The 23,213-nt window shown below is 35.0% G+C and overlaps 1 protein-coding gene across 1 annotated transcript in view; it reads right to left on the bottom strand.

Moving 5' to 3' along the window:
• LOC110463285 overlaps nt 1-20,697 on the bottom strand; it is a 102,984-nt gene extending 82,287 nt beyond the window's left edge. Inside the window, exons 1-2 of the mRNA XM_021517763.1 lie at nt 20,569-20,697; nt 14,296-14,333 (exon numbers count right to left, since the gene is read on the bottom strand). The gene's annotated coding sequence lies outside the window, so the exon portion shown is untranslated. The remainder of the gene's footprint in view (nt 1-14,295; nt 14,334-20,568) is intronic.
• Between the last annotated feature and the right edge of the window lie 2,516 nt (nt 20,698-23,213).

The raw sequence follows: 23,213 nt of genomic DNA, 5'->3' as shown, positions 1-23,213 counted from the left end.
AGCCAAATATAGAGTTTCTTTACCTTTTAGTTCTTTAGAAGAAGTCGTTTGAAGTTTTTGACATATTTGACCCCTGTGACCTTGAAAACAGGTCAAGGTCATTTTTGTTCTCAAACTTTGTTGGGGTCCTACCAATGAAGCTTTCAGCCAAATATCATGACTCTAGGCCTGTCCGTTCTTCAGAAGAGGTTGTTTTAAGTTTTTGACATATTTGACCCCTGTGACCTTGAAAACAGGTCAAGGTAATTTTCATTCTCAAACTTTGTTGGGCTCCATCCCAGAAAGCCATCAGCCAAATATGAAGATTCTATACCTTTCAGTTCTTCAGAAGAAGTCGTTTAAAGTTTTTGACATATTTGACCCCTGTGACCTTGAAAACAGGTCAAGGTTATTTTCGTTCTCAAACTTTGTAGGGCTCCTACCAACGAACCTTTCAGCCAAATATCATGACTCTAGGCCTGTCCGTTCTTCAGAAGAAGTTGTTTAAAGGAAAAGTTGACGGACGAGGACGGACGGACGGACGACGGACGCCACGCCACGGCATAAGCTCACTTGGCACTTCGTGCCAGGTGAGCTAATAACGTAGGAGGAGATTGCCGGACAAAAATCAAATACTGAAATGAACAAAGGGCAATAACTTTTGTAAAAATTGTTGAATCAAAATTCTTTTAAGGGAAACACAACTTCATATTATGATTATAATGTATACCAAGTTTCAAAGAGATTGGTCGAAAAATGTAGGAGGAGATTGCCGGACAAATAAAAGCTTACGCCGGACGAACGCAGTATCCAAACAAATCAATAGTCAAGTTTAGATACAGGCAGCAAATCTTTCCAAAAATCGTTTTAAATGATCGCAGGCCAACTCTGTGATTGTCCCACAGGACCTTTCAGGGATGTAAGGACAACAGGCTACCAGAATGTAACTTAAATATATTTCATCACCACAAGTCAGAAGTTGGTCGTCCCCAATCTCCATTCCCAACCTACATACACATCTGTGGTTCTGGGCAGATTGAATCAATGTCCCTCCACCTAACCCAGTACGATCACCAGTATTAGGTTATCTCCCAGAGCTGGCCGTAATTGGTGGTACTCCCAGGAAATCAATGTTTCCGGACGGAGTGCCATTTCATTTATATGAACCATTTTTCCCTTTCATAATGTATAGAATAAAAATACATTTATCAAGCATTTTCTGTAATGGGAACTGTTAGAAATCAAATTATGATATGGAAATTTCGTGACAGTACCAAGGGATTGCATGCACAATAAAAGCTCTTAGGAAAACTTTTGTAAATGTATTTGCAGTCTTCGAACATGTTAAAGTACATTTTTTGCTATTCGTTCTTCCGCAAAAACGAATAACCTTGAAATGGAAATTCAAGAACAACTGAAATGGAAACAATAGATGGTGACCTTCGACACGAAACGAAACTTAAATAAATGAAGCATCATTGTAATTAAAACAGCAGTCACTGATTGCTGAGCGAACAGGATTTATGGTGTGAAAATAAATATGCCACACCACGGAATGCAATGCTATCCACCAAACCACCAATTACCCTGAAACTTTTACCAGTTATTGCTATTAAAGTTACAGAATAATGAAGTTTGCTGTCCCCACACACATTACTATGCCTTTCCATTGATTAAGGTTAATTTCTCAGCAATATATATTGGTGCGAAAATGCTTCAGAGCTCCAATAGACTTTTAAAGACACCATACTCTTCATTTAAGATAATTAGCATCACTATGTTCACTCAAATGATTCAAATATTCCCGCATTTCACGCGGCAGTTGTTCATCTTCTTGTCATGAGCACACAAGTGTTTTGCACATGCTTTTGAGGGTTGGGACCCAACCCTTAACAGGAGTACACACAGGATGAGCAGGGCAGACATAATTTGCTAATATGTTTTATACAATGTCAAATAATAGAGGCTGCCGCTGTTTTGCACATTAAAATATATCATCAAAATACTTCATATATATACTTCATACAAACACATGTATATATAATATACAAACAGTAGATGTATTGTGCCTTTGTGCTAATTTTGGTGGTTTTACTCCTGTACCCTTTCTGCAAAGGGAAGATAATTGGTTTATCACTTCAAAGAACACAGATTTCAAGGGGTTACTGTAAAAGTTACTTTTTTGTGAGGTTCTAATTTTCACAATTTTCTCTATGGCATTTTTTTCTTACAAATAAAACATCCTGCAAAATTAATAGCAAACTATTCCATCCTTAGCACAATATGTCAAATGTCATTCACCCAAACCAGACAAAACTAGAGCTATAGGCAAAGAACAGACTACAGAAACTTGCAGTGTTGGTCCTATGCTGTGGTATGTAAGATAACATCTCAACTCAAAAGGCTGTCAGGAAGCAGATCTAGATATTCAACCAACCAAGAAAAGATTCATCTTCCTTCTCCTGAATCAATAACAAAAAACACCCTTTAGTCTACATCAAATTTATTATAAAACATAAAATTCTATCACGCAGTAATATATGTCACAGTCTTGTGAATACTATACATCTTCAGAATGCTGTAAGTAGTTTATTAGGAACAGAATATTCCAGAAGATTTATGGATCGGAAAGGACCTGAGGAGAAAAAGCCAATGATGAGGACACAGATGTCTATCTGATTGACCTAAATCAGATAACACAAAGTTACTTTAGTAAACGAGACAACACAAAGTTACTGGAGTTAAACAGATAAAATAGTTACCATAGCTAACCAAATTATAAAAAGTTAGCCTAGTTAATCAGACAACAAACAATTACTGTAGTTAATCAGATAACACAACATTACCATAGTTAACAAGATAACACACAGTTACTATAGTTAACCAGATAACACATAGTTACAGTAGTTAACCAGAAAACAAACAATTACTGTAGTTAATCAGATAACACAACATTACCATAGTTAACAAGATAACACACACTTACTAGTCAACCAGATAACACAAATTAACAGTAGTTAACCAGAAAACAAACAATTACTGTAGTTAATCAGATAACATAACATTACCATAGTTAACAAGATAACACACAGTTACTATAGTTAAGCAGATAACACATAGTTACAGTAGTTAACCAGAAAACAAACAATTACTGTAGTTAATCAGATAACACAACATTACCATAGGTAAAAAGATAACACAGTTACTATAGTCAACCAGATAACACATAGTTGCAGTAGTTAACCAGAAAGCAAACAATTACAGTAGTTAATCAGATAACACAACATTACCATAGTTAACAAGATAACACAGTTACTATAGTCAACCAGATAACACTTAGTCACAGTAGTTAACCAGATAACACATAGTTACAGTAGTTAACCAGAAAACAAATAATTACTGTAGTTAATCAGATAACACAACATTACCATAGTTAACAAGATATCACAGTTACTATAGTCAACCAGATAACACATAGTTACAGTTACTATAGTCAACCAGATAACACATAGTTACAGTAGTTAACCAGAAAACAAATAATTACTGCAGTTAATCAGATAACACAACATTACCATAGTTAACAAGATAGCACAGTTACTATAGTCAACCAGATAACACATAGTCGCAGTAGTTAACCAGAAAGCAAACAATTACAGTAGTTAATCAGATAACACAACATTACCATAGCTAACAAGATAACACACAGCTACTATAGTCAACCAGATAACACATAGTTACAGTAGTTAACCAGAAAACAAACAATTACTGTATTTAATCAGATAACACAACATTACCATAGTTAACAAAATAACACAGTTACTATAGTCAGAAAGCAAACAATTACAGTAGTTAATCAGATAACACAACATTACCATAGTTAACAAGATAACACAGTTACTATAGTCAATCAGATAACACATAATTACAGTAGTTAACCAGATAACACATAGTCACAGTAGTTAACCAGAAAACAAACAATTACTGTAGTTAATCAGATAACTCAACATTACCATAGTTAACAAGATAACACACACTTACTAGTCAACCAGATAACACAAAGTAACAGTAGTTAACCAGAAAACAAACAATTACTGTAGTTAATCAGATAACACAACATTACCATAGTTAACAAAATAACACAGTTACTATAGTCAACCAGATAACACTTAGTTACAGTAGTTAACCAGATAACACATAGTTACAGTAGTTAACCAGAAAACAAACAATTACGGCAGCTAATCAGATAACACAACATTCCCATAGTTAACAAGATATCACAGTTACTATAGTCAGAAAGCAAACAATTACTGCAGCTAATCAGATAACACAGCATTACCATAGTTAACAAGATAACACGGTTACTATAGTCAACCAGAAAACACATAGTTACAGTAGTTAACCAGAAAACAAACAATTACTGCAGCTAATCAGATAACACAGCATTACCATAGTTAACAAGATAACACACAGTTACTATAGTCAACCAGATAACATATAGTTAAGCAGATAACACATAGTTACAGTAGTTAACCAGAAAACAAACAATTACTGTAGTTAATCAGATAACACAACATTACCATAGTTAAAAAGATAACACAGTTACTATAGTCAACCAGATAACATAGTTACAGTAGTTAACCAGATGACACATAGTTACTGTAGTTAATCAGATAACACACAGTTACCATAGTTAACAAGATAACACAGTACTACAGTCAACCAGATAACACATAGTTACAGTAGTTAACCAGAATACAAATAATTACTGTAGTTAATCAGATAACACAACATTACCATAGTTAAAAAGATAACACAGTTACTATAGTCAACCAGATAACATAGTTACAGAAGTTAACCAGATAACACATAGTTACTGTAGTTAATCAGATAACACACAGTTACCATAGTTAACAAGATAACACAGTTACTACAGTCAACCAGATAACACATAGTTACAGTAGTTAACCAGAAAACAAATAATTACTGTAGTTAATCAGATAACACAACATTACCATAGCTAACAAGATAACACACAGCTACTATAGTCAACCAGATAACACATAGTTACAGTAGTTAACCAGAAAACAAACAATTACTGCAGTTAATCAGATAACACAACATTACCATAGTTAACAAGATAACACACAGTTACTATAGTTAACCAGATCACACATAGTTACAGTAGTTAACCAGACAATACATAAATACCATAACATATTGACTAGATATGTGGTTTAATAGACATTTCATTCTGATGATTTGGAAACAAGTACATGTTGACTAGATATGTGGTTAAAGAGACATTTCATTCTGATAACCAGATAAAATAGCTACCGTAGTTAACCAGATAACATAGTTACCGCAGTTAACCATATAAAATAGTTACTGTCACTTAACAGACAACACGTATTAACCAAAGTCAATAATACAAAGTTTATTTTGTTAACCGGAAACATAATTACTGTAGTTAACCAGTTAAAATAGTTACCGTAGTTAACCAGATAACTCACATTTTTTGTTTGTTCAGGCTTTTGCGTCTTCACAAAAACCAAGGTCATATGAAGCTGTGTCCACATTTTGTGTCATTTTTTTACCAATAACAATATCTCATCTTTATAAATTCATCATTACCTTACACAAAACTAGAAAATATTAACTAACTTCATTTTGACCTCTGACTTTCTACACTCAGAGACAACTTTATAGAAACAACTGGAGTATGAAGATAAAATAGTACCAGGCTAAAGAGATTTTCAACAACAAAAACTGAATTTGTCTTGATAACAACCGCAAGGAAATATGGAAGCTGTAGATAAAATCTCCCTTATGGAAAACACAGGCAAACCGTTATACCACCTGTGTATACTTCTGTAGCTAGATAAATAACTTCCCAATCACAAGGTGACTGCCAATTTACATATGTACTTTTCTCACTGATCTTTCTTTCACATACAAACAGGTCATATTCAACAATTCAACAATGTATTGAAAAGTGATATTTCATGCAAGAAAAAAAATATCTTTGCATTCTAAGGCCCTGGTTAAAGGTATGATACAAAGTGTCCCCCCCCCNNACCCCCCGCTCATCTCAACTCTACCCCACCCCATGCCAGGATTCCAACCCTGGTCTACCAGCACACTAAGGTTCAAAACCTTCCAATTTCTCTTATCCTCTCACGCACCTTCTCATTGGGGTTAATAGATCATAGTAATACACTTATAAAGCACACCAATTATAATCCATTAAATTCCTTGTGCAGTGATGATTTGATGCTGATAAATGACAGATTAGACAACAATCGCTATATTTAATCTGTACAACGATATGCAGGCATTAAATCACAGGCTGTTATCAGGAAGTGACTGTTTATTAGGTTATATGTGACACACAATTATGGCAATCATCAAAACTTCTGATGGTTACTAAATTACTATTACAGAAATGTTTTCGGACTTTGGACTTATTACACAAAATGTAAGTTTATGATGCGTGTTTGAAAAAATGGGTACTTTAGATAAAATACCAACAATAAACAGTATTTACTAATGTCAGCTTAAACAGCCCTATGATTGACTCAACTAATGATAGCAATTGACATTCTGACATCAGTATCTGTTTCAAATTGAGGCTACAGTGGTCAATTTATTGAATTCAAGATTTGCGACAGGAGTATTAATTAACAGTAAATAAACATATGTGGGATGATCTACAGAATGACCAAATTCTTTGGAAATCTATTTAGTCAAATACAAGCTGTCACATAGCACAGTTGATAAAACCCAGCCTTATTGAACACAAGTTTGTAAGTTCAGATCTCACAGACCGTGGATGTACTGGTTGTGTCTGTCAGCAAAGCGGTCTTCACCCTTCTGCTCAAATCAACTTACCTGGTACGGAGTACAATAAAGTTTTATCCAGTGATGTGGCTCTATATATGAGCCACTGATGTACAGACCCACAACAAGAAGAACACCTACACAAACACCATGCACACCATCACACATAATGGGAACCAAAAAGTACCTCCTGGGGTAAATAAGGCTGCAATAACTCTCCCAATTGTTCTTAATATGTACTTTTATTACGCCTTAGGATCTTAGAGTAATTCTCTTGGGCTTTGAAAGGTTACTATACAAATGCATTATAATAAAGTAATTAATAACTTACAGAAATTGATGAAAAATACACTTCTTACAAACAACATCTGCATTCATGATGTGTCAAGTTTTATTTTTGGTTTGGTTTGGTTTGTGTGTGTTTTACGTCCTATTAACAGCTATGGTCATTTAAGGACGTGCCAGGTTTGGTGGAGGAGGAAAGTACCTGGTGGCTGCTCCACGTAGGCCTCGAACCCGCGACCCAGTGGTGGAGGGCGAGTTTTATTGTCTTATTCCCATGAAAAATATGATAAATTGATAATTTTTACCTACAGGTTGAACTTCTACCTTGCCTAGTACCAGTGTTTTACACCTGAATAATTACATCAGCTTTACGCCTTGTAAGACTCCCAGCTCTACTTGCAAGTGAAATTTCTTGGCAAAGTCTACAAATATAAACCACCTTGGAGTGATGATGTTCGTTTCCTGGCACCCCCTCTACCAAACCGCCACCAGACCAATGTTTACCTGTACCAGTACCGACACTTGTAGGACGACCAGTCACACTCAACTGCAGCAGGGGAATTTACTGTGATGTAAGGCAGGGGTTAAACTTGTGTCTGTGCAATATACAGTCTTTCTACAGGATGTCTTCACTAAACAAATCTTTCTATGGATGTATTTAGTAATGAAGTAACTATTGGATGTTTTTCTTCACTTCTAGTGAAATGCAACCTACGTGTGCATACTGGGTATACATATGACATACCGGGTATCCATATTACATACCGGGTATCCATATTACATACCGTGTATACATATTACATACCGGGTATACATATTACATACCGGGTATACATATTACATACCGGGTTATACATATTACATACTGGGTATACATATTTCATACCAAGTATACATATTACATACCGGGTATACATATTACATATTGGATTTACATATTACATACCGGGTATACATATTACATACCTGGTATACATATTATATACCGGGTATACATATTACATACCGGGTATAGATATTTTATACCGGGTATACATATTACATTTACCTTAGATTTCACTAAAGCCTTCAAATACAGGTACCTTTTTAACCACCTATTTGCTTGGAAAATGTATGTTAATGAAATACTGTAGATTTTAAGATATTTTGAAAAAACAAGACCATCAGAAAGGTAAACATGTAATACACCTGGTACAGTAATTCATAGCTAACTTCAAAACACCATTGATATTGAAATTCCTTTTAAGAACCGAGAAATCTTGATTTCAATTCTTTGTTCATACCATGTACATCTACAGTAAAATATGTAATACTGCCACCATATTTCCAGCGATATTTTGTCCCTATAAAGGGGTTTGGCAGTACATTGAAGGAGATGTTAAAATACATTTGCGGTAAGAGAATATAAGACTCAAGATCATACATTTAAACAAACTTGGTAGCCCTTGATCCTAGTATGCTACTGACTAAATATCATTACCCAGGGCATTTTGGTTATTCAGAAGAAGTTGTTTAAAGTTTTTAACATATTTGACCCCTGTGACCTTGAAAATAGATGAAGGTCATTTATTTGAACAAACTTGGTAGCCCTTCATCCCAGTTTGCTTCTGGCCAAATATCATCACCCTAGGCCTTTCGGTTATTAAGAAGAAGTCGTTTAAAGTAAAATATTGACGCCGGACGCCGGACGGACGCCGCACCACGGCATAAGCTCACTTGGCACTTCGTGCCAGGTGAGCTAAAAATTAATCACATCTTTCTAACATGTAAATATATCGTAAAAGGTTTTAATTTCATCATGTCGCTTTTTCCACATTGCAGCATCAGAGAATTCCAAATACCTGACGTCACATTATTGTTGAGCCATTGTGATATCACGTCACATGAAATGGGGTGTACTAGGTAAGATAAAAAAAATCCCACACCCCTTTCTTTCCCTGGACAGCTCTATCTTACACACAGGGAAATGAGAGAAAGATGGCATTTTATCAATGTTTCACTATAATAACTAACTTTCCAAGTCTATATCATGATTTGCAAACAATGTTATAATTTACTAATCTAAAATCCTGAAAACATTGCTTACTATAGTATATTTGGATAAATGTCATCCTCTATCTATGATACTCAGTTAGTGCCTAATGTGACAGGTAAATTACGAGAGATTTTATCGTTGATATAATGCAATGTTCCTTTAAAGATTTTACTCTATTTTCCAAAATGGTTCCTGTCCCTCTACCGCTAGGGAGGTCGCACTCTTTGTTTATACCACATTGATCGAGTACCCTCAGCCAAATTGGTTTTTTTTTTTATTTATTTATTGGCATTGAGGAATAGTAGGATTTTTTATTTAATAGCTCACAAATTGATGATGTGCCAGTGTATAACATCACACTGCTGCTTAGGGCAGGAGGAAATTAAAGGAAAACTAGATGAACATACCTTATCGTTCAGAAAAATAACAGGAAATATTATACAAAGAAGATTTGCAATCTTTGCTTGACCGAGGAAACAAGACATTTCAAAAAGCTCGCAAAATGATTTTTCAATACCTGTTCGAGTTCAAACAAACTTAGCATTTATACATTTCTGTAGTAGAGAGGAATTGATGTTTGAAATAACTTTAACCTAGTTATGAAACATTCTCACAGATTACCATGTTAAAGCCTCTACATTTTACCTGTATAACCACTAAAACAGGTTTGGTATTGCTTCCTTATTTACTTTTTGATTGATGATCGTCCTCAACCATATACTGGGCTTTGGCAAAAACTTCAACCTCTTCATTTGATTTATTTTGATTTTATATACAAAAACAACAAAAACCTGCAAGATAAATGTGTTATATATTGTGTGAACATTAACTTTCTTAGACATTAGTATAATTTGTACTGTTCCCATATCTATAGTCTGTGATTTTGCTTAGCTAAAACAGAAAGTATTTAGGAAACCTATATTAAACTAGTAGCTATAGCCATTAGTTTTATTTCAGGTCCTCCTATAGTTTCCTCCCTCCAGAACACCTATCGACTGATAATAGTCCAACCATATGATATCTACCAGGGTCTCTCTCTATAGTACACACTGAATTAAAGGGACCACTCATCATCAGAGGGAGCAGTCAGTTTCTGCAGCCTTGTGTCTATAAACAAATCGTATAATTTCTGATTGGAGATAAGGAGCTCTGGAGAAACAAAGTGCCAATCCAACCTACCTTTAAAACACCAAACAGTCAATTATGCAGTTGTACTGATGAGGTATAAATCAGGCTGCCAAAGTCACAACTATAGCCTGACAGAGTCATCATTGTCTCCGAACATCATTAAACATGGATGACAGTCCGGGATCTAGGATAACGTGCGTGCATGCATCTTGTGCCACAAATTGACACCCAGTTCCCACTAGCTAGCTGGTCCTATCACATCATTAGCTATGGCAGACACACAGCCAACGGCCACGACAAACACTTTTTTGTTTACACGCTTATCTAATTCATGATTCATGTTCTCATTACCCACTTCCCGAGTGAATGATAAATTATTGGCCAAAAAATTGAATCAATAATCTGCTTTGCTACTGGTATTGTGACCTTTCCCATCGCTCCCCCCTTCTTTCTCCTTATTTGTCCCTGTCTTGGCTGTGTTTTAGCCACCCTTATAAATGTCACATCTTAGTTTCATTATCAGTTGATATGACGGAGGATGCCAGCCCCCCAGGATCATCTCAGATCAATACAACGATCAGCTAATCTGGCCTGTATGTCTGACACTTACACTTGTCAGACAGATGGCCTGTCCCCTGTCCTCCGACCTTGATACACACCCTGAATAACCTCTATCTGACCAACCAGACCCATTCTAGTAAATCTGACAAAGCAACTGCTCTCCCAAATCTGAATCTCCAAAGAGATTTCCTTCCACTATTAAAATTGACTATATTTTATTTACATCAGTTTACACGATATTTCTGTAAAATCAATAATAGTATCTCTTCATATCCATTGAATACTTGTCTATAATGACTGCACAAAATATAAACATGAAAACCTTGGAATATTTTTCCAAAGCTTATTCCCCCCCTGCCTACATGTATCTGGATGTCTATCAAGACTGTGTCTGGGTAGGAAATACTGATTGCATTGCCATAAAGAAGCAACATCATATGAATATTTTTGTTCGGCTGTATTAATGGATAAAGCCCAAGCTAAGTGGAGAAAACACCAGACATACAGGCTTGAATATCTACGCCATACAAATAGCTGTCGCTGGCAACAAGTTATAATGACATGAAGGTGCATCTAAAGGTGCATAATTCAGGATAAAGTACCTTTCAGTATTTCCAAATAAAAATTCCTACAGATTATACCTAAATGGATTACTTCATGTATCCCATGTCAACAGAAGGACCATGTAATATATGCACCTGTTACAAATAAGATATTTTACTGCGATTATACCAAGATCACAGCAGGCAACTTAAATGAAGTATTAACCTATTACTTTTACATATTGTAATTGTGACTTCTATGAAGCAATGATCACAGAACACAGTATCATACTTATCACACATCAAGTGTTGATCACAAATCAACTAATTTAATTAGACATCTGAAGAGTAACTTCATACACATGTACCATGACTAGACAGGATTTCACCTGTTTTATAAAGAGGTGTTTCTATAAAAAAAACATGACATACAAGAGATGTCAGCTGTTTGTTAGTAACATGTGTTCCTATACAATGCATGACATTAAAATGATATCAGCCATTTGTTAGTAACATGTGTTCCTATAAAAAACATGACATAAACATGATGTAAGCTGTTTGCTAGTAACATGTGTTCCTATAAAAAAAACATGACATAAACATCATGTCAGCTGTTTGTTAGTAACATGCTACTATACAAAACATGACATAAACATGATGTCAGCTTTTTGTTAGTAACATGCTACTATACAAATCATGACATAAACATGATGTCAGCTGTTTGCTAGTAACATGTGTTCCTATAAAAAAAAACATGACATAAACATGATGTCAGCTGTTTGTTAGTAACATGCTACTATACAAAACATGACATAAACATGATGTCAGCTTTTTGTTAGTAACATGCTACTATAAAAAACATGACATAAACATTATGTCAGCTTTTTGTTAGTAACATGCTACTTTAAAAAACATGACATAGACATGATGTCAGCTTTTTGTTAGTAACATGCTACTATACAAAACATGACATAAACATGATGTCAGCTGTTTGTTTGTAACATGCTACTATACAAAACATGACAGAAACATGATGTCAGTTTTTTGTTAGTAACATGCTTCTATACAAAACATGATATAAACATGATGTCAGTTTTTTGTTAGTAACATGCTACTATACAAAACATGATATAAACATGATGCCAGCTTTTTGTTAGTAACATGCTACTATACAAAACATGACATAAACATGATGTCAGCTTTTTGTTAGTAACATGCTACTATAAAAAACATGACATAAACATGATGTCAGCTGTTTGCTAGTAACATGTGTTCCTATACAAAACATGACATAAACATGATGTCAGCTGTTTGTTAGTAACATGCTACTATACGAAACATTACATAAACATGATGTCAGCTTTTTGTTAGTAACATGCTACTATACGAAACATTACATACACATGATGTCAGCTGTTTGTTAGTAACATGCTACTATACAAAACATGACATAAACATGATGTCAGCTGTTTGCTAGTGACATGTGTTCCTATAAAAAGCATGACATAAACATGATGTCAGCTGTTTGCTAGTGACATGTGTTCCTATAAAAAGCATGACATAAACATGATGTTGGTTGTTTGTTAGTGACATGTGTTCCTATAAAAAGCATGACATAAACATGATGTTGGTTGTTTGCTAGTAACATGTGTTCCTATAAAAAGCATGACATAAACATGATGTCAGCTGTTTGCTAGTGACATTTGTTCCTATAAAAAGCATGACATAAACATGATGTCAGCTGTTTGCTAGTGACATTTGTTCCTATAAAAAGCATGACATAAACATGATGTCGGTTGTTTGCTAGGGACATGTGTTCCTATACAAAACATGACATAAACATGATGTCAGCTGTTTGCTAGTGACATTTGTTCCTATAAAAAGCATGACATAAACATGATGTTGGTTGTTTGTTAGTAACATGTGTTCCTATAAAAAGCATGACATAAACATGATGTCAGCTGTTTGCTAGTGACATTTGTTCCTATAAAAAGCATGACATAAACATGATGTCAGCTGTTTGCTAGTAACATGTGTTCCTATACAAAACATGACATAAACATGATGTCAGCTGTTTGCTAGTGACATTTGTTCCTATAAAAAGCATGACATAAACATGATGTCAGCTGTTTGCTAGTGACATTTGTTCCTATAAAAAGCATGACATAAACATGATGTCAGCTGTTTGCTAGTGACATTTGTTCCTATAAAAAGCATGACATAAACATGATGTCAGCTGTTTGCTAGTGACATTTGTTCCTATAAAAAGCATGACATAAACATGATGTCAGCTGTTTGCTAGTAACATGTGTTCCTATAAAAAGCATGACATAGACATGATGTCGGTTGTTTGTTAGTGACATGTGTTCCTATACAAAACATGACATAAACATGATGTCAGCTGTTTGCTAGTAACATGTGTTCCTATACAAAACATGACATAGACATGACGTCAGCTGATTGTTAGTACATGTGATATATATACTACACAAAAAGCTGTATTCAGTTCTCACTTGCAAATTACATTAGAAATTAGTCTATAATAACTCCAGTTTGAGTAAACATGTTTGGAATGAGACCAAGTGAACATTTTACTGGTGATAGAAAATATTACAATAAAGTGTGTTGCGCTTCAATTTCACAGGGTCAAAAATTCATGGTCACACTTCCCAGAGTTTGAATTCCGTGTAACAAGGCCAATGAAAGTGCTGAGTTCATACCTGGTGCATTATATCTGGTCATAAACATAGTGAAAATAAAACCCCATAAAATATATGTGTCACTTCAAGTTTTCACAAGTATTTCTAGCAAGCATGATCTGACATACAGGCATTTATAGAGTATTTCTATACATACACATTTAAGATTTTTTTATGTAAAAGTCCCCCCCCCCCTCCCCCTTTATTGCTAAAAAATAAAATGACTCACCAGTCTCTTGTTACTTCCTCCAGTCTACAAGTCCATATCTAGAATGAAAAGAAAGTATTTTTTACAAAAAGGTCTTCTTTTAAACATAGCAAACACACAAGTGTTGTAATACTCAAATTTCTATTCAAAGAATACAAAATGTACTTTTCAAATGATGAGATTATCTGCAGACAAAATGTCAATATGTTCTAAACAAATCAGCAGCCCACTTTTGTGAGGTAATGGTCCATTAAAGACAACAATAATTACCATTTTTGTACCATAACAATCCTGTTGCGACAACAATGAGCGAACAGTACTTTCCTGACCCAAGATGAGCCGGGCCACGACCTTGTGACACCCCTTTGACCCTTAACAAAGAGACTACCTCACAATCCCTATCACTTTTCCTTTACTGTCAACTCAGGTATTTACAGTAGAAGTTATAGGTTAGTACCTGACTTTGCAAATACAGGAGTCTCCTGATACAGTACTTATAATACTCACACGAGTCAATACATTGGTAATTAGGCTTCCGAGGAGATCTATATCAGTTGTAATGGGACAGGTAATATTTAAGTAATTTCTGACATTGTCTTAAGTGTAAACTAGCTAGATAGTGATGTGTTCATCCAATTTTCAACTGTAATGATTTATATATGTCTCTCATGAACCTACAGCATAGAAAAATACCTCAAAATCATTGGGCAAGAGTCCAATTGGTTTCTTGTCAATGAAAATAAATACACACCACCATTTTTCTCAGCCATGAATCAAAACCTCATTTGTTACTGTCTCTGTCCGCATTATTTGTAAACAGAGGCTGTACAACAGATCAGACCTAACAGACAATGTATTCACACAATTTTACACCTAAAAAGTGAAAATGCAAATCAGTTCATGAATACTTGTCTTTCGTTTAATTTTTTACACAAAGAAAAGTAATAGCATTATATAATTAGTACTATTTTGTGTAAAATTCTTATCAGGTCATCATACTCTGGTACCATATTTATCCTGCAAAAATCCCAGGGGAAAACTCAAAATCTCAGACTCTTATAAAATGGCCTTATACCAAGATAATGAAATACAAAAATGTAGCATATTTGCTTGCATTTTGACTGAACTACAATAAATATAGGTTGTGGCTTATTACCAGGCATGGGCTCGGCTCACTGACAGAGAAATATGGTAAGATTTGGTTAACTTCTGCAAAACTCAATAATCGGCACAACACAAAATTCTAGGAAGTTAAAATCATCAGAAATGAATCACAAGAAAAGTTCAAAATTAATTTTCACAGTAACCGATATGAATGATTTGGTGACTGTATAGGAGTGTGTTATTGCTGCTACGAGTATGATGATGTAAGGCTGTATCCCAGGGATAGTTCTATCCCACGCCTTATAACCCCTGTGTGCAAAAAGTTCACTTTGATGATTGAAGATTTACGACCCTGCATGCAAATTTGAATGCTGATGTTTCATTATGTGCATTTAATATATCTTATCAAAATTGAAGATTTCATTTAAACTATCCATGCTTTAAAGTATGATGAATAGGAAAAGCACTACATCCAGCAACAAATATGTTATATACATGCACATATTGAAGATAAATAAAAAAAGACTGATCATTGATGTGATAATTTTATATGAGTATACCATGCCTGGAAATCAGCCTCCTCTATCATTCAACATATTTAATTGTCAAACAGAGTAAATCGAGTCCAATATTCTAGGGTTCGTATCTGAAATCATTAATAATTAATTCACTTCAACACAAAATATTTTCTTTGAAATTAGATTTGATGTGATGTTGTTAAATAAGGTGCAAAATGGTTCTTGAGTATTGTTATAAAAGTATTCCTACCAATCAATTGCTATCTTGACTAATCAAAAACGAAATCCTTTTGGGTACTAGAAAACAGCACGCTTTCTAGAGTAGTGAATGTGCCTTAATTCAGGTTTGTTATAGCCAAAGAAAGTAACCAGAAAGCATAGACAATAAATCATTTGAAAGAGTCTATTTCAGACAACAGACATTTTATATATACTTTTTGACTTTGTCTTGAAAACCCTTATTATGTATTTCTTTTTTATTTAGGTTCTTTTTGATTTGTTAAACCAGGACTTTTTGTAATATATAATTGTCATGCATTTTGTATGTAACTATTGTTGTCCTGTAAAAGAACACAAGACCTAATAAGCCTGGCAGTTACCATTGTGAGTCATAGAACATCCTTCACTAATGTATTGATCCCAAAGTATCAATAGTAACAGAACAGGAAGACTGGAGACTGATATCTCCTACCATTTTGGAGGACTTGGGTTTTTATCACTTCTTGATGTAACTGATCTATTTTATATCTAATTCTCTCAAATATCAATAAAATGACATGTGCCTTTACTTCTCAATAGTTTTCAAGTCAAATGTTTTGTTGTTTGGGTTGTACATATAACATAAACACATTGTTCCCATTTGCCTATCGTTAATTAAGTTCAAGTTGGTGCGAGAACTCCACAGAAAATAATCTTATGGTAACCTTTGACCTTCTGACTGAGCTTTTACCATTACCAGGGGTCACTTGTATAAACCATCTCAAAGTTAAGGAAAATCTCAAGCAATGTATTGTCTATGGGAAATCTTAGACTTGAGGAAATCTCAAGAGTTGAGATGTTTTATACAAATGGGCCCAGGCTCTTACCGCTAAAAGTAAACTAGGGAAAAATAGAGTAAAAATAAATTATAAATGTGTTTTGTACACAAACATTTAAAAAAAAAAAAATCTCTATAAACTAGAAATGTCTATAAGACCCCAAACTGGCTGTGCATTTTTCTCTCCTGTTACATTTGGTCTCCAACGAAAATATTATCCCACAGAGGGTGGTATAGACTTTCATGTGTCTTCGGGTCAAAGACTTTGTTAAAGGAGGCAGGAATGTAGCGGAACTGGATTGGGTTGTTAGCAGGTGACCAGGTAACTCAAGCGTATGTGTAGAGATTGAATCCCAGTCTGGTCGTGCATTTATCTTTCCTGTTACACTAACAGTGTCCTTGACCTTTAATGAAAACTGAAATGAGAAATTGTTCAAGCTATCCTGGCACTTAACCCTTGTATGAACTTTCATGGAAATCCAATCGCAAATGAAGGTTAGGCATTGGAGTGATGGAAAGATATTTTTTTTAGTATTTATAGAAATTGTGACCTTGACCTCTGGTGCAAAATGCTTACACATGATATCTTTGAAGTTACATTCATATGAAGTGTCAAGGCGATCTGAAAAGGCACTAGAGAGATAAAGTCACTGCACAAAGATGTTTTCTACTTAAAGAAACAGTGTCCCTGGCCTTTGGTGCAAATTTCTGAAACACAACCGCCTTAAAGTTACCTTCATACTTAGTCTCTACGTGAAATTTCATGGAAATGCGACTACAAAAAAAGGTACCATAGAGATGACATCATTTTTTTTTCGATTCAGAGTTACACTGACCTTGACCTTGGGTACAAAATGCTGAAACGCTTACTCATTCAAGCTACCTTTGAACTGATTCTCTGTTGAAGTTTCATGAAAAAACAAATGAAGCTGTTAAATATATGATGTCACTGTGTGACAGATAGACATGGCAAAACTGTATTGATTTTCACAGCCAACACTAGGGGTTATATTTTAAACAAGAAAAAGTAATGTCAGTAGTTTTACTACAGAGACACAATGAACTCTTTAAGAGAAATGAAAATAAATGAATACCCATTTTTTTCTTGAAGTAACACTGAACAGATATATATGCATATCATTTTGTGTGGGCTTATAATGTAGCACTACTGTAATATTACTAGAGTCTGAAGCCATGAGTGTTACTAGAAATTAAAGCCTGATGTAACAAGAGCCCTAGAGGACCTGTATCGCTCACCTGAATGTTTGAGCAGTCATAGCAAAATATTCATTGAATATTATACTATACTAAATAATGTTTCACCGTAAACATTGTCGGCTCCATCTGTTAAAACTACCAGCCAAATATTATTGTATGATTCTATGCTTTTTGGTTCTTCTTCAGAAGAAGTTGTTTAAAGGAAAAGTTGACGGAGGACAACAGACGGATTCCGAAGCGGCACCCTGACATAAGCTTATAAGCTCACTTACTCTTCGGGCAGGTGAGCTTAAATGATTCAGTGATTCTTTTGAGAATGTTTCCTAATTTTGTTAAGGGAAAAAGTTGGTAACAGACCTGTTCAAGCAAAAAGGAGTTATGTCCCTTGACACATATACTGTACTGGATTGTGAATTGTACTGGATTGTACCTGAGTAACATGATGGCTGTGTTTTTTAATACACTTTTACAGAAAAAAATTGCCAAGGGGACTACCCTTTTCTTTTATGCAACAAAGCAGGGAACAAAAAATGCTTCATAGCACTGTATGATAAATTTGTTGAAATCTGTATGTATGGCTTATGGGGTATGAATGCTTACGATTTCCATGTTATGACCCTATGCAGGACTACCAATAATCAAATCCTTGGAAGCATGATTGTGTTCATTTCTTCATGCCAAGCTATAAATATGGTAACAGGGTGGAAATCTCAAATTCTTCCATGTGATGAACAAGAGATGATGGAACCAGGGTTGGGGCAGGACCTAAAAGCCAATCCTGGTATATATTTGTTTCTCCATGCCTATACATGTATGTGTGTATCTTATTATATGGTAGTATGATATCAACCATTTGAAGTATATTAAGTTGTACACCCAAAATCAGGTGTATTTTGGCCCTACCTCTTGATCCCTAGCGGTTGCATCAACTTTATTTATCAGAAAATGTAGTCACTTTGCCCTACAAGTGATGTTTCAAACCAAATACAGATATAATCAATCTGATTAAAATCATATGTTACATGGCTTCGTTAACGTCGTACTATGCCTGAACATCTGAATGTGCCGCGGTCAGGGTCACGTTCAAGTGACCTTTAGATGAACCAATCATAGGTGCGCTGGCAAAAGTTTGCCAGCGAATCGAAATATCATGGTTGATAGATAAATAGCGAGGGTATCGAACAGATTAGTTTTTCCAAAACAAATATGGCGGTGGGAACTGACGTTTCTACGATGCCAAGGAAAACGAACCCATTGGGTAATAATTGCGTTGGCAACACCGCCATACAGTCTTTCTTCTCTAAAAAAGCTTTGAATATCTTTTTCTGTTTGGGTTTCAGACGATCAATCTCAAATAACTTCAGAACGTTTGCATCATTTTCATCAATGTCCGCCATATTTGTTACAACTCTGAGCGCCCTTTCGAAAGAGGGTTTCTGATTGGTCAAAATTTAATGAGTATTTATAAATATAAAGGTCACCTGAACGTGACCCTGACTGCGGCACACTCAGATGTTCAGGCGGAGCCATGTAAGAGATGATTTTAATCAGATTGAGATATAATTCCATTCAATTATGAGTAGGATTTCTTGCAATGTAAATACAACACATGATCACCTTGCCCTATAGGGATAATTCAGACTAAATATGCCAACAATCCTGGCTTTAAGGAGTATATTTTCGAAAAGTAAATAGCTTAAGTTTACCCTTTATTGGCCCATTGGTATTCCTTACCCCTCTGGCTCCATGGGTTACTGTACTCTAACTCCTTTCATACAAATTATGGTAACAATCTGTGAAGCATTAATAATAATTAAGTGCAATGTAGTGTCAAGTTGCCAAAAATGCATGCAATTTCAATGCCAGCTTTATAATCCCTCTGCAGTTGTGTAAAAAATAACTTTTCTGCGGATATTTGTTAAATGCAAAGTGGAAAAAACTCCATGGAGTTTTTTCAGTGTTACATGGGAGATAACTCTGACATGCTTATCGTAAGAGACTGGTAGGTAGAATAAATATTGTTAGTGGGTTCAAACTAGGGTCGTTGTTAAGATTTGCTTAAATAAATGAAATAATTGCACTATTTAATTTATATTGAATGACTGACTCTGAAATTTCGAATCACAGAATTAGTTAGGCTAACAAATTAAAAATTTGATCACAAAATATCGACTCCTGAGAATTTATTTGATAAAACTGTGAATATTTGTCTTTTAAAACTTAAAGCCTGAATACATTTATATCAGTTTCTTCCATTTTGTTTTGTTTATTTACTATCGTTGGTTCTAAATAGCTACTGGGAAGCACATACTGAAGTCCATGACGTGGGAAATAGCAAGCGGCCAATCAAAAGAGAAAGTAGGATTACACGACTGAAAAGAGTTATTTAGAACCTATCTTTTTACATTGACAACTCACAATAACAATGAGGTTCATTTCAACCTTTAAAGTGTGGATATTTCATCTCCTTGTATGATTAATGTTCCAGTGGGTATCTTCTAAAAACACTTCTTTTTGTGCTCAAATCTGAACTACCTTTCGGGTAGTTTCCGGTTTGACAATTATTCTAAACACCTGTAGGGCTACGGATAGGTGAAGTCCGGAAGGTTTCATTTCACAAGTGAAAATAATATTAATAATAATAATAATCACGGAATTAGATTATCTAAGTACGTGCATTAATAAAATGTAATAAATGATAAATGGGATTGCACGGAGATTGGATAATATTCCGATCGCCCAAGCGGTTAAACGGTCACCTAGGAAATAGCTCATTTTTATAATTTTATTCAGCAATCAGGCGATATTTTGGGCCTTATTCTTCCTTTTTTTCCCGTGATTTATATATTATAACACTCTCAGGGAGCCCGGTAGATATGAGAAGAACAATGAGTTGTAAGTTCCCAAATATTCGCAAAATAAAGTTCGAAACAATCTATTATGAGTATCTTCCTTGAAACAGATAACATATAATCGGTGATACCATGTATATTTTCTGTTGCTTTTCGTCGTTTAAGGACATTTTAAGCAATCTTATTAAATATGTACTCGACGCCCTTCACACATGGTTGTGCATTTACTTATTCATAAGATGACTTAGCTTCACGATTGAATTTGTTTATAATGTAAAACAAGAGGTTCATGGGCCTTAACGGTCACCTGATATATTTATACAGAGAGTTGATTTTGTTTTTAACACGAACAGAAATATTATTCAAAGTGACAAAAAACAATAAAACCACCTTATTCAATATCTAGCATACAGATTTAAGACTAAAAAGTATTTGAAACTAGCACCTCTGATTCTAAACAAGGAAAGTGAAGAAATTTTAGCACCCTGACTCCACCCTACAGCCCTTGGGGGTAGGGCTGGCTCAAAATTTTCAAAGTATCAAACTGTCAGCTCAGGGTTATAACTCCAATCAAGTTATTAACATGTAATATTCAAAGTATCATTTGCCATTATAAATCATAATAAACTTCCCCCCCCCACCCCCTCCTTCCAAATGGGGTAAACGTGAGACCCTAGGGTCATACACATTAAGACCCTTCCATCTATGAAGAGTGTTTGATTCTACCATATCTGGATCTTTGAGAAGAAGATTTTTGAAATTTCAGTCAATTCAACCCTTTTTGGCCCCACCCATCAGCCCCTGGGGGTCAGTAAGGGCTCATATGTGCATACTATCAAACTGCTATCCAATACTGATAATGATAACCCAAATTGAATTACTTCCAAAGGAAATTAAACAAATGCTGGTCCAAAATGTTATTTCCCTATATAAACTATAGTAAAGTTTACCCCCTCCCAAGGGGGAAACGTGAGACCCCAGGGTCAAGAAATTCACAATTTCGGTAAAGCACCTTAAGACCCTTCCATCTATGAAGAGTATTTGATTCTACCATATCTGGGTCTTGAGAAGAAGATTTTTGAAATTTCAGTCAATTCAACCCTTTTTGGCCCCACCCATCAGCCCCTGGGGGTCAGTCAGGGCTCATATGTGCATACTATCAAACTGCTACCTAATACTGATAATGCTAACCTAAATTGAATTACTTCCAATGGAAATTAAACAAATGTTGGTCCAAAATGTGATTTCCCTATATAAACTATAGTAAAGTTTACCACCTCCCCAGGGGGGAAATGTGATTCTACCATATCCGGGTCTTGAGAAGAAGTTTTTTGAAATTTTAGTCAATTTGACCCTCTTTGGCCCCGCCCCTCAGGCCACTGGGGGCTGGGGACCAAATCGGCCACTATTTTGTTGACCTTTGGCCATGGAAGATTTCTGCAAAATTTCATTGAAATTGGTTCAGGGGTTTCAGAGAAGAAGTCGAAAATGTAAATTGTTTTTAGACGCACGACGGACGCCGGACGACGCCGGATTAAAGGCGATCGCAATAGGTCACTTGAGACTTTGTCTCAGGTGACCTAAAAATATAAATCAAATGACGTCGTCTCCAACATCTCTTTCTCTGTGAGGAATATTTCGGTATCCAATGTTCGCTACATTTGCTTTTTTAATTATCAATTTATTGAAAGCGGATGGAGTTTGAGAATAGTATTGGTAAAATAACCAAATGTTAGGCAGGGAAAGAAATAGCAAGTGAGAGACAAATTGCAGAGAAGACACAGAGGACGTGAAGTAAAAACATCTACATAAGATCAGTTAATCCCAATAACTTTAGAGTTATGTTCATATATGCTATTTGATATGGCGTATTCAAGGAGCGAAGAGAGCGAAAGTGAGCGTAACCCCTGAAGTATCAAGGATGTTGATACGATGAATTAACCTGCATGATGTACCTATACAAGATTGTATCTATCTGAAAGCCATGTAACAGACAACAAAATCATTGATAAAAAGCTCGTCACTTCCACATATATTTTTTTGCAGAATGTTTCTCTCAATATTAGAACTGATTTCAGTTTACTTATTAATGTAGGTAGGAAAAGACCATTGGGGATTTTTTGTACAATATTCATAATGTTTCATATTAGACTTATAAACCAATTTGTTGATCGAATTCAATCATTAATGCAATTGTGTTCCAAAAATAGT

The sequence above is a fragment of the Mizuhopecten yessoensis genome, unplaced genomic scaffold (assembly GCF_002113885.1).
Source record: "Mizuhopecten yessoensis strain PY_sf001 unplaced genomic scaffold, ASM211388v2 scaffold10885, whole genome shotgun sequence".
Lineage (NCBI taxonomy): Eukaryota > Metazoa > Mollusca > Bivalvia > Pectinida > Pectinidae > Mizuhopecten > Mizuhopecten yessoensis.
This window is presented reverse-complemented; position numbering and strand designations above follow the sequence as displayed.